At 43.2% G+C, this 13,672-nt stretch overlaps 1 pseudogene; it reads right to left on the bottom strand.

Annotated features, from left to right (window-relative positions):
* Nucleotides 1-9,891: 9,891 nt before the first annotated feature.
* On the bottom strand, nt 9,892-12,993 carry LOC147465504 (uncharacterized; annotated as a pseudogene).
* Between the last annotated feature and the right edge of the window lie 679 nt (nt 12,994-13,672).

Below are 13,672 nucleotides of genomic sequence, written 5' to 3'. Positions count from 1 at the left end.
GGACTACTCCATCTTGACCTCTATACTACCTTTGAAATGGTTCTCGGATAGACTTGCTTTTATTGATTGATATGTTGCATCTTCCAATTTTGGCTCTCGATTGTAGATCTAACCACTGTAGTCCATGTACAATGATCTTGATTGCATATGCACCAACTATATGATTTGGTGGCTTCTGCAGATTTCTAGATAGCTAATTGGGTCAATTTTTTTGAACTATATGCACCTCATTTTTGAGCTTGCAATATGTGACTCCATTGAAATCTGTAAACATCTAAGAGTTCTCTGGATGTGGTTTCACTTTGATTAGTAGGATCTTGGCTCATGTGCTGCTTTTGTTGCTCATCAAATACATATGGCCTTCCAATTCTGCATATAAAACTTTGTCTCCATTGTAGCCATATAGTTGTAAGATCTACTCCGTTGCATTTGTGCTTTTGCTGCTAGTACTGCATGGCTTTTATACGCTTGAATTTTCGACTCGAGTCCATGTTGGCTTGGTCTGTAAAAACTATTTCTTAGTAGATTACGATGTTGCCCACTGGATTTTTTTCTCCTCTGGGTTGAGAAAACTACTTATGCCAAAGCAATTTTGGCAGTTGAATACTCTCTAGACTCACAAAAGTTGATTAAATGTAGCTCAAGTCATGAGACTTAGTTGTAGCGTTTGAAACGATGAACATGTGGGCTCTTAATACTAATCTACAATCACATGTGAGTTGTACCCCTGGTCGTTCGATCCTAAGCCGATCCTAAGCCCAATTTACAATGCAATTGCTTACACTTGCTAATTTGTGGTCGGCACGATCACTTCTAGTTCCTTGTGTTCCTTGATTGAACTGCGGCAACACTTTTCAAAATTGATTAGAACAATGATGTTCTTGGCCAAAATGATTAGAACGCAGTTCCCAAGGGTTTCCCTTGATTCTAGGTCAAGATTTTGAGCTCAGATGAGTTTTACAACTCAAATTTTGCTAGGTTTTTCCCAAAACAAGGTCAAAATCTCGACCCTGATTACAATTTCAACTTGTGAAAGCTGCCCAAATGGTGGGATTTTATTAAAAATCTGATCTTCAAAATGGACTTTTTGTGCGATTTATTTCTGGACGGTAGGGTTTCAATGCATATGCGATCGCTTCATTTCAAGCAATTTCGTTTTCGCTTTTCTCGATGAAACCTCTGAACTTTTATCCGTCTCAAGGCTCAGTTTTGATTCGACAGTTTTTTTCTTTCCCTATTTGGCTGCTTGGTCGTTTTTTTGCGGTGTGTGACTTCCTTTGCAGATTTTTAGTTTTTTGCCTCCTGTTCTTTACACCTCCCCTCTCCTTTTATTTTTATTATTGTTGGGGAAGTTCTTTTGGGCAATTTTGATTTTTTATGTTTTTTGAGTTTTAATCAATTCTTTTATTTATTTTTTATCTATTATGATTTTTTCTTATTATTTTGTGACTTCTTTTATTGTTCTGTGAATTTTTTAAAATTTTGTATTTTTTGGAGATTTTTCTAATCTTTTGTGTTTTTTCCATTTATTTTTTATTTTGTTGGTTTTTAAATGGATTTATTTGTTTTTTAAGTTTTATTTTTTCTCTCTTTTTTGGATTTTTCAATTTTGTTTTCCTCCTTTTCTTGGGGGGGGGGGGCGCGGGGGGGGGGGGGGGGGGGGGGGGGGGGGGGGGGGGGATTTTATTTGCCTGTTGTTATTTAGCTTTTTTAATCTACTTTTGTATTGTTTCTTATAACAAACAAAATAATTATAAAGAAATAAATAAATGCTCAACCTTAAAAAGTTTACCTATCTTTGCTCAACATTGACTGGCTATGGCATGGGCAACAGACGCAAGGAAGGCATGCGTGCAGTGATGATGAAGGAGACAGTAGCACGGAAGAGAGAGAGAGAGAGAGAGAGAGAGAGAGAGAGAGAGAGAGAGAGAGAGAGAGAGAGAGAGAGAGAGAGAGAGAGAGAGAGAGAGAGAGAGAGAGAGCTTGGGGCGCGTCGCTGACGACTCTGCAATGGGAAAGAGAGAGTGCGAGAGAAGAAGCCAAGGAGATCACGAGGCGTGCTAGGGGTGTTGACGCAAGAAGGGGGAGAGAGAGAGAGAGAGAGAGAGAGAGAGAGAGAGAGAGAGTTTATTATCGTCCTTGGAGGTCAAATATGACCTATGGGACCAAAGTTACATGTGATGTAGTATGTGTGTGGTTGATGAGTGAGTCTTGATGCACCAGTGTTGTGGAGATGAGAGGCGCAATGGGGAGCCCACATTGTGGTTGGGAGAGGAAAGTGTGTAGGAGGTCTAAGTTGGCTAAAAATGTGAGGGAAGCAAGTTCAAATGTGACCAAAAGCTGAGCCCTCTGGTAGTGTGTGGTACTCAGACTCTTGAACTTGGGATCTACATAATAAGCGTAACCTTTTCAGCAAGAAAGAGAGAGAGAGAGAGAGAGAGAGGTTTTAAGCGGTCTTTTTATTCTGATGGGGGAGGAGAGAGAGAATGAAGAGGAGAAGAACATAAGGGTGCTTATTATGTTGGGGGAGGGATGTTTTTGTTGACTTTTCAACCTTAATAGCTATAAGAAGGGATTCTCACCAACTCCTCTTGTCAAAAGTTAATTTTTTCACCCGATTTCCAAGTTTCATTATCAAGCCCGCAACAAGCGTCAAATTTTTTACACGAGTGCACCAAATCGTGAAACTTTGCCCGTGCTCATCGTGGCAAAATTTTTCATTTTTAATTTTTAAAATCCTAAAAATGCTAAAATTAGCCCAAAAATGAGTCGAAAACTCAAAAATTACCATTAATTTTTTAAAAATTATCCAAAAAATTCCATAAACATCTAAAAATCAGTGGCAATCACATTTGAACAATTTTGACACGTACAAGTAAGCCAAAAATTGCATTTTTCTCCAAAAATACCAATTACAACAAAATCGTCAACCTGACCCTCGAAAATAGCTAGGGCATGGAAGTTTTAGAACCATGTATGAATGCGCATACCGTACAAATATGGCATACTCCAGATCAAAATGTATGACCATACGATACAACATGTTGTCTAAAATTAAATGGTTCCTTACGAGTTTTCTAAAAAAGCACACCGTACGTCTAAATTGTATGATATAAATTGTAATACATTGTATTTTCCCATACAAAGTTATACCATACGTTAAGCATAGTGAAATCCTAATCCACAACACTTAAGCGTCACGGGGTATTCGATGAAGGTGGAGAGATGAGATCAACAGCTAGGAACCAAGCGCAAGAATCTCGAGGCGGGCGGACGGACGAGAATGAGAGCACAAAAGCGCTCAAAATCATGCTATAAATATGTATCAAAACAACTCGTCAAGATCATAATTTATCAAATTTTTACAGAAATCTTTGTAAATTAATACAAAAATTACCAAAAAATATCAAAAACTTACAAAAATATCCAAAAAACACAGATTTTTTTTTAAAAAATCTCCACACTTAAGTGAATGGTGCGACCAAATCAAAATTCAATTAGCACATAGATTTAATTGCCAATTAATTTTGCCAATAAAAATCAAAACTAGGCAGTTAAACTGACAAATTCAAGTCAAAATTTGACGCAATCGAAGTGTGTAAATCCCTGTTTGGAGCTTAAAAGTGCTGCAATTAACCATTACACACATCAAATTTGCAATCAAACATTGGATTAATTATGCACATTAATCACTTTTTTATGTACACGCACATACGTTAATAATTGACAGATTTTACCAACTTTTAGGTACGCACACACAAGTGTTAATCATGTCGAAATTACAAATTGAACACACAAATATTTAATTGGGAATGAACATAACACAAATCAATAATCACATTAGCCAAATCACTAAGCACACATTGATTTTTAGAGACACGCACGAGGGCAAAATAGTGCCCACACACCTAAAATTAAGCATACACATACTCAATTAGAGTGCACACACACTTAATTTTAGTGCACACAAGTGCAATTGACCATTCAAGCATGCAATTAGGCAAATCAACAATGCATGTTAACACATGAAACCATCAATTTATGCACATTCGATTCTAGAAAAAATTTGGCATTACGACGACTTGCAAACACACAAATCAAAAGTCCAAAATCACCAAACTCATAATGACTATGCATACCGCACATGACTTGAATCCAATGGAACCATCCAATTGCCGATTACACGATGTTTAGACCGATTTCATCGATGTTCCAAAGCTCTAATCTTGCATTCCAAAATCAACAAATTGTAAAGTGATTAACACAAACCGGCATTTTTAGAATGCAATCCAAGCCTCTAATTAGGTAAACCTCAAAGCATAAGCACAAATTGTTAGTGCAATTAGTGTGTATGTTAGCAAAAATTGGTGAAATTAGCAAGGGGTTAGTGAGAAATTAGAGTGTGCAGGCACACATTTAGCAAGATTTGGTGGCAAATTAGGAAAAATTGGACACATTTCCATATACACACACATCCAAAATCCAAAAACACAAATACATAAGTGAAATTAGTGAGAAAACCAATTCAATTATGCCATAATTACACTACTGTAAGTCATCAATCCCCAACAACGACGCCAAATGTTGGGGGTTACCATCGTGTATAGCTCCAATGATGACACATCACTAATCCCATCATGAAACACACTAACCACAAGTGCACCCACATAGATCCATTGAGCATCCTCACTCCAACCAAATCTACATGCACACACAAAGAATAGAGAAATCACACAAGATTAGAGCAAGATTAACCACTAATTAATTAAGATCTAGCTAATCAAAGTATCGTAGACAATCAATAAGGAGTGAAAGAGGCATAGTGAAAGATAATTAAGCATTGATTAGTGTTAATCAAGTTGCACGAGCAAGGAGAAGCTCAAGGATTCCATAGCCACACACCTCATGAGCTCTCACTTAGAGCGGTCTCAACAAATAAGGCTCAGAATCCTAATTCCATTTACACATTGCCTTATATATCTAAGGATAAAAATATGCAATGTCCGAGCATCCAAGGCCTTTAGGGCTCCACAACTTGTTGACTCTGTAACCTAGATACACTAACTGACATGTTTTTTACATCTTGAAACTCTCAATGAGCCTGTAACACATTACAATTATCACAATGGCTAAATAAATTGAGAAATTACAATGTATGGCCATTTTTGGAAAAATGAGAAAAATGTGTAACTCCAATCTTCAATGCGTCTTTGTATTCATCTTTGATATGAATTTGTAAGACTTGGGCCTTTAACAACTTTTGTTAACTGACATCGGCTCGGTTAAGAAAGATATAATTACAAGTTTTGGGCTCAATTGGATAGGAAATAGTAGAGTGGATAGCCTGGGTGCTAACACATGCTCAAGTTCATTTTGCACATCTTTGACTCTCCCTCTATCATCAAAATAAAAAACAAGGGAAGGGTGAATCTCAATGCTTAATTTTGTGTTTGCTTCATTGGTGGAATGCCTTTTATGCAATGTTCTCCTTGTCTATAGTGCTGCTTTCAGTGGGAAGAACATCATGAATGCTTTATGGAAATTTTTTGATGAAGTACTCACGAAGCTCAACACCATTCTCTTTGAGGCTTTCGGTAAACGCTTCATTTTTCTCACTCAATTGGGACAAGTCAATGATGAACTCTGCTAACACTTTGTTAGAAGAGGCGATGTTTGCTTCCAGCTCTATGAAGACTTTTGAAATGAGCTCTATGGTGCAAAACCTTCGAAAGGAGGAATGAGGAAATTATTTTAGGGGAATACAATCGTTATTACATTAAAGCATCCTTTGCTAAATAAATCAGACTGAGCCCTGCTAATTAGATTTAAGCGCCATGGGGTGTGCGATGATTAATGGAGACTGAGTTGTAGTGATTAGACAACGCTTTTGGATAACGAATGTAAACTGAGCCATGCAAATTAGATTTAAGTAACTTGGGGCTTGCGTTGATTAAGGCAGGCCAAGCTATGGTGATTAAAACAAACAACGGCTTTTGGATGATGAGTGCTACACAGAGTCGTCCAATTTTGTTGTTCTATGAACGTATGGTATTTGTGCAACATGGAAGACTCTAGGGGCTCATTTTAAAAAATTGGTTTAGGCCAACCAAATATGAGCCTACAATTTGGCAAAAAGAAAATATAAACAAAATTTTGCATCAATGCCAATTTTTAGTGAAGGGAACAAAAGAGCAGAGGTCGAACGAAAGAGCCTGCAGCAGCCAGCAGCAGTAGGCGGCATACACAAGGCTGGGAGGGGGTTGATTGTTTTTTTTTTGAATTACAATTATGACTTCCCAGCATTAAAAGCACTTGGCTCGGGTGGTTAGCATGCATATTTTCGACAAATATTTTCGGGTTCGAATCTGAAGGCGTGTGTGCCATTGGTTTTTTTGTTGTGTGGCAGGTAGCCAATGACTCTTACCAAACAAATCTAGGAAGATTCATCTATACTAATAGATAATGGGGGAGGGGATTCCGGCTCCCCCACGTGTCAACACTAGAACCACTCCGACAAGGCCTCAGGGCGCTTAGATTTCCTTCGGCAGGGCCCAGTTCTCAACATTCTCAGTCCGGCCAACCAACTTTTCACTTCTACACTCAGAGGACATTGTTCAGGCATATGGCAGCATGGAGAGGAGAGAGACAGTCTAGAGACCTTGGCTGTCCGCGCCTGTGTGGGGGGTTTTAGAGAGAGAGAGAGAGAGAGAGAGAGAGAGAGAGAGAGAAGCAGTCCTGCATGCTGTGAGAGAGAGAGAGAGAGACGGCGCTCGACTGTGTGTGGGGGGGATTGCAAAGAGCCTTAGCACATGAAGAGGAAGGTCGTCGGATCGGCCAGCGGATGAAGCTACCTGCTGGTCGGCTGAAATCGAGGTGAGTGAGCACATGAACAACCCAGCCGAAGAACGTGAGGCAGAGAACACACCATCGTTGGCGGGAGAAGAGGAACAGGACAAGAAGAGCTGCGTTGTTGTGAATTCATTGGCCCGGCCAGTGTTGTGCCGGCTGGCTGGAAGAGGTGGGCTGTGAACTTTCTCGGCAGGCGGCCAGCCAAAAAGTGTACGCCACGTCAGCTTGTGACCCAGTCGGCCGGGGCGCACTCCACCTTGTGCTCAAGACTAGAGAGAATGAGGGAGAGAGCACGTTGGTTGGAGGGTGAGAAGAGGGGCAGAAGGCATTGATAAGGCCAATGCGAGGCTTTAAAAGGTTAGCCAGGCATGATCTAGCTGATGTAGCAGAGCAAGGGCAGGCTGAGCAGGCAGAGTGATGCTTAGGAAGAGTGTTTATGGAGGAGGATCAGCGCCCATTATCGTCCAAAGCGTCCATGGCTATTCGAAGTTCTTGTTGCTCAACAAGAACTGCAATCAACACAGGGGTCAACCACCGCCATAGTCCACGTAAGTATATTCATTCTCTCTCTCTCTCTCTCTCTCTCTCTCTCTCTCTCTCTCTCTCTCTCTCTCTCTCTCTCTCTCTCTCTCTCTCTCTCTCTCTCTCTCTCTCTCTCGGCGACGGTCTGAGAGAGCCTGCAGCATTCTTGCACTCTCAAAGACCTACGGACACAGAGAGAGAGAGAGAGTCTCTGCGACCAACTCTAGGGTCTGAGAGAACCTAAAACATTCTTGCACTCTCGAAGACCAGAGAGAGAGAGAGAGAGAGAGAGAGAGAGAGAGAGAGAGAGAGATTGTGTGTGTGCAACCTGCAACATTTCCACACTTTCAAAGACCTGCGCAGAGAGAGAAAGAGAGAGAGAGAGAGAGAGAGAGAGAGAGAGAGAGAGAAAGTCTCTGCGACCGACTCTAGGGTTTGAGAGAACCATTCTTGCACCTCTCGAGAGAGAGAGAGAGAGAGAGAGAGAGAGAGAGAGAGAGAGAGAGAGAGAGAGAGAGAGAGAGATTGTGTGTGTGTGTGTGTGTGTGTGTGCACGCGCGCAACCTGCAGCATTCCCGCACTTTCAAAGACCTACGCAGAGAGAGAAAGAGAGAGAGAGAGAGACTCCTGCGGGGCCGACTCTAGGGTCTGATAGAGCCTGCAACATTCTTGCACTCTCAGAGAGAGAGAGAGAGAGAGAGAGAGAGAGAGAGAGAGAGAGAGAGAGAGAGAGAGAGATTATGTGTGTGTGTGTGTGTGTGTGCGCGCAACCTGCAGCATTCCCGCACTTTCAAAGACTTGCGCAGAGAGAGAAAGAGAGAGAGAGAGAGACTCCTGCGGGGCCGACTCTAGGGTCTGATAGAGCCTGCAACATTCTTGCACTCTCAAAGAGAGAGAGAGAGAGAGAGAGAGAGTGCGCTCGCAGAGCAGCCAAAGTGCATCGTGAAGAAGCAAGTGGCAAGGAGCAACGAGGATGTAGCATTGAAGTGGCCAGAAGCAACGAATTGGCAAGGACAAACGAGGATATTGCAATGGTGAAGTTGATGGTAAGGAGCTTCCCCAAGGATCCACCTCCACCTCTTTCATTGTCATTTGGTGTTTCTCTCTCTCTCTCCCACCCCCACCCCCCATCCCCATCCCTACGCAAGTCGCTCGGAGAGTGTGTGTGTGTGTGTTTGTACTAATATACTTGACATTATGCTCCATGTATTGATTTAAAAGTTTGAGTGAATATGATACTTTTGACACAATGCCAATGGTCAATGTTCTTTGTAGTTTTTTGTCTATGGGTCTACATAGTTAAATAGCTTAAAGCATGTAGGATTCACTCATATGTTTTAGTGGATAAGAAATTGCATAGCACATGCTATTGTCTTTGAAGAATTTAGACGAAAGAAAGTGAGGATTCTATGCTAATCAGTAGTATTAGTGTTGCGACAAAGGAGATGTGATAGCTGTGGAACCCAAGTACAAAATAGGAGAGGCTTATATATTAAATATTAAAGGGAGTTTGGACTTTCCATTTCAAGGGTCTCCATGTTGTAGGTTCATAGCTTTTTCCTCACATGTAAAGGAATGGAGAGTCTCTTTATTTACAAAGAAGTGTAAATATCTCACAACAGAACTTCAAACCTATGGTTTTAAAGTTTTAATGACGAGTAGAAAACCTTCCATCTATACTATAGATAATGGGGGAGGGAATTCCGGCTCCCCCTCGCCCCCCCCCCCCCCAACATGGTGCAATTTGCTTGCTCAAGTAAGTGTGGCTTACAAACCGAGCGCTCAGCGAGAGAAAGAAACGGCGGTAGCCTATGCGAAAAGAGAGAAAGAGAGACAGCATGCGGCCTATGCTCAGCGAGAGAAGGAAAAGACACGCGAAGAGAGAGAAAGGTCGGGGCAGTTCCTTTCTCTGGCAAGCTTTAGCAAGGTGTTCCCTATGCAAAAACAGACTGAGATATCGAGAGAGAGAGAGAGAGAGAGAGAGAGAGAGAGAGAGAGAGAGAGAGCGGCAAGCGCACGAGATACGCGAAGCTGACAACTTGGCAGTGTTTTGTGCCCATTTTCTCTTTGGCATACAACAGTGTCGAGACTCAATATCGATATTGGTTGAAGAAAATGTCGTGCTTGGTTGGACATGTATGCCAGATGTGGTGCACTTCATTAAGCACAAAAAGTGCTTGAGGAGCTTCCTGACCGGGATGTCGTCTCTGTGAATGTATTGCTTGCGAGATATGCCCATCTTGGGCATGGCCATGGGGCATGGCCATGAAGCTCTGGGCTGTTTTCAACGGATGCAAAGCAAGGGTGTCTCTCCAGATGCAATTACATATGCTTGCATCTTGAAGGCATCAAGGTGAGGAAGCTCTGGGTTGTTTTTAGCACAAATAGAGAGTGAGGGCATTTCTCCATATGCAATCATGTATGCTTGCAATCGTGTCCGGGATGTCGTCTCTTGGAATGAACTGACTGTGGGTGGTGCCCAAGATGCTGATATGGCCAAAAGAATTCACGATGGCATTGTTAGTTAGTGGTTGTTGAAAGAAATATGTCGTGCTTGGCACCCTCTAGGTTGACATGTATGCCAAGTGCACTTCATAAATCACAAAAGTACTCGAGGAGCTTCCTGTCCAAGATGTCGTCTCTTTGAATGCAATGATTGCGGAATATTCCCAACTTGGGTAGGGCCAAGAAGCTCAGGGTTGTTTCTAGTAGGTGCGAAGCGAGGATGTCTCTCTAGATGCGATCACATAAGCTTGGCACTGCCCAACTTGGGTAGGGCCAAGAAGCTCAGGGTTGTTTCTAGCAGGTGCGAAGCGAGGATGTCTCTCTATATGCGATCACATAAGCTTGGCACTGCCTTGGCGACATGTATGCCAAATGTTGTGCACTTTATAAAGCACAAAAAGTGCTTCAAGAGCTTCTTGTCCAGGATGTCGCCTCTTGGAATGCACTGATTGCGGGATATGCCCAACTTGGGCAGGACCAAGAAGCTCTCGGCTCTCTGCTCTTTTTGCCGGGTAAAAGAAAAGAGAAGCAGTTCTTGAAAGAAAACGTCGTGCTTGGCTAGACATGTATGCCAGATGTGGTGCACTTCATTAAGCACAAAAAGTGCTTGAGGAGCTTCCTAACCGGGATGTCGTCTCTGTGAATGTATTGCTTGCGAGATATGCCCATCTTGGGCATGGCCATGAAGCCCTGGGCTGTTTTCGACGGATGCAAAGCAAGGGTGTATCTTCAGATGCAATTACATATGCTTGCATCTTGAAGGCATCAGGGTGAGGAAGCTCTGGGCTGTTTTTAGCACAGATAGAGAGTGAGGGCATCTCTCCATATTGCATCTCTCCATATGCAATCACGTATGCTTGCAATCGTGTCTGGGATGTCGTCTCTTGGAATGAACTGACTGTGGGTGGTGCCCAAGATGCTGATATGGCCAAAAGAATTCACGATGGCATTTTTAGTTAGTGGTTGTTGAAAGAAATATGTCGTGCTTGGCACCCTCTAGACTGACATGTATGCCAGATGTCGTGCACTTCATAAATCACAAAAGTACTCGAGGAGCTTCCTATCCAAGATGTCGTCTCTTTGTGTGTGTGTGTGTGTGTGTGTGTGTGTGTGTGTGTGTGTGTGTGTGTGTGTGTGTGTGTGTGTGTGTGTGTGTGTGTGTGTGTGTGTGTGTGTGTGTGTGTGTGTGTGTGTGTGTGAGAGAGAGAGAGAGAGAGAGAGAGAGAGAAAGAGAGGTGGTTCTTGAAAGAAAACGTTGTGCTTGGCTCTGCCTTGCTTGACATGTATGCCAGATGTAGTGCACTTCAGGTGCTTGAGGAGCTTCTTGTCCGGGATGTCGTCTCTGTAAATGCATTGATTGCGGGATATTCCCATCTTGGACATGGCCATGAAGCTTTGGGCTGTTTTCGACGGATGCAAAGCGAGGGTGTCTCTCCAGATGCAATCACATATTCTTGCATCTTGAAGGCATCATGGTGAGGAAGCTCTGGGCTATTTTCAGCAGATGGAGAGTCAGGGCATCTCTCCAAATGCAATCACGTACACTTGCAATCCTGTCCAGGATGTCATCTCTTGGAATGCACTGATTGTGGGTGGTGCTCAAGATGCTGATATAGCCAAAAGAATTCACGATGATATTGTTATTCAGTGGTTGTTGAAAGAAAACGTCGTGCTTGGCACTGTCTAGGTCGACATTTATGCCACATGTGGTGCACTTCATAAAGCAGAAAAAGTACTCGAGGAGCTTTGTGTCCGAGATGTCGGCTCTTCGAATGCATTGATTGTGGGATATGCCCAACTTGGGTAGGGCCAAGGAGCTCTGGGCTGTTTTTGGCAGGTGCGAAGTGAGGCTCTCTCTCCAGATGTGATCACATAAGCTTGGCACTGCCTTGGTCGACATGTATGCCAAATGTGATGCACTTCATAAAGCACAAAAAGTGCTTGAGGATCTTCCTGTCCGGTATGTCGTCTCTTGGAATGCACTGATTGCGGGATATGCCCACCTTGGGTGAGGAAGCTCTGGGCTGTTTTCAGCACATGGAGAGTGAGGGCATCTCTCCAAATGCAATCACGTATGCTTGCAATCCTGTCCAGGATGTCATCTCTTGGAATGCAATGATTGTGGGTGATGCTCAAGATGCTGATATGGCCAAAAGAATTCACAATGGTATTGTTATTTAATGGTTGTTGAAAGAAAACGCCGTGCTTGGCACTGTCTAGGTCGACATGTATGCCACATGTGGTGCACTTTATAAAGCAGAAAAAGTACTCGAGGAGCTTTGTGTCCGAGATGTCGGCTCTTCGAATGCATTGATTGTGGGATATGCCCAACTTGGGTAGGGCCAAGGAGCTCTGGGTTGTTTTTGGCAGGTGCGAAGTGAGGCTCTCTCTCCATATGTGATCACATAAGCTTGGCACTGCCTTGGTTGACATGTATGCCAAATGTGATGCACTTCATAAAGCACAAAAAGTGCTTGAGGATCTTCCTGTCCGGTATGTCATCTCTTGGAATGCACTGATTGCGGGATATGCCCACCTTGCCTGGGTTGTTTTCCGCGGGTTTTTACTGAAGATGCAATCATCGCACCTTGAAAGCATGTGGCATTACGCAAGATGCTGATATGTGCAAAACAAATCACGATGATATGGTTAGTTAGGGGTTGTTGAAAGAAAACGTGCCTTGCTGGACATGTATGCCAGATGTGGTGCACTTCATTAAGCACAAAAAGAGCTTGAGGAACTTAATGTCCGAGATGTCGTCTCTTGGAATGCAGTATTTGTGTCATATGCCCAACTTGGGCAAAGCCAAGAAGCTATGGGCTGTTTTCGGTGGATGCGAAGCGAGGATGTCTCTCCAGATGCAATCACATACGCTTGCATCTTGAAGGCAAGGGTTAGGGTCAGAAAGCTCTAGGCTGTTTTCAGCAGATGCAGAGTGAGAGAGAGAGATAGAGGGAGAGAGAGAGCGGTGAGCGCACGAGATACGCGAAGCTGGCAGCCTGGCAGTTTTATGCACGAAACACAGAGAGAGAAGAGAGAGAGAGAGACCACACCTACCTCTTTCCCTTGCACCTCGAAACCGTCAACAACAGTCTCATTTTCAAATTTCACCAACATTGTCCCCACAGGACGCACCTCTCCGGACAAGAGTTCCCACCCTGTTTTATCTTCGGCATACAACAGTGTCGAGACACAGGAACACCATGGTTGAAGTACTTAATATCGACAGAGCTATTTTCAGTTGGTGCAGAGAGGGCATCTCTCCAAATGCAGTCATATACACTTGCACCTGGAAGGCGTGTGGCATTACACAGGATGTTGATATGTGCAAAAGAATTCGCGATGATAGTGTTAGCCAGTGGTTGTTGAAAGAAGTCGTCGTGCTTGGCACTGCCTTGGTCGTTGGTCGACATGTATGCCAAATATGGTGCACTTCATAAAGCACACAAGTGCTTGAGGAGCTTCCTGTCCAGGATGTCGTCTCTTGAAATGCTGTGATTGTAGGATATGCCTAACTTGGCCAAGGCCAAGGAGCTCTGGGTTGTTTTCAGCACATGCGACATTGTGCTTGGCACTCCCTTGGTCGCCACGAGGGAGGGAGGGGCATAGCAACTCACCCCAAAGAGAGAAGGGGAGAGAAAGAGAAAGAGAGAGTCGTGCCTACTACCAACTCACCCTAGCGAGAGAGTGAGAGATCTATGAGACCAAAAGTAGAGAGAGAGAGAGAGAATATTTTTCTTGATTTGCTTTATGAAATTTGTGGGGAGGAAGGGACTTGAGGGTAAGAGGGGCCATG

Source organism: Adiantum capillus-veneris, chromosome 1 (genome assembly GCF_014529385.1).
Source record: "Adiantum capillus-veneris isolate H3 chromosome 1, ASM1452938v2, whole genome shotgun sequence".
NCBI lineage: Eukaryota > Viridiplantae > Streptophyta > Polypodiopsida > Polypodiales > Pteridaceae > Adiantum > Adiantum capillus-veneris.
This window is presented reverse-complemented; position numbering and strand designations above follow the sequence as displayed.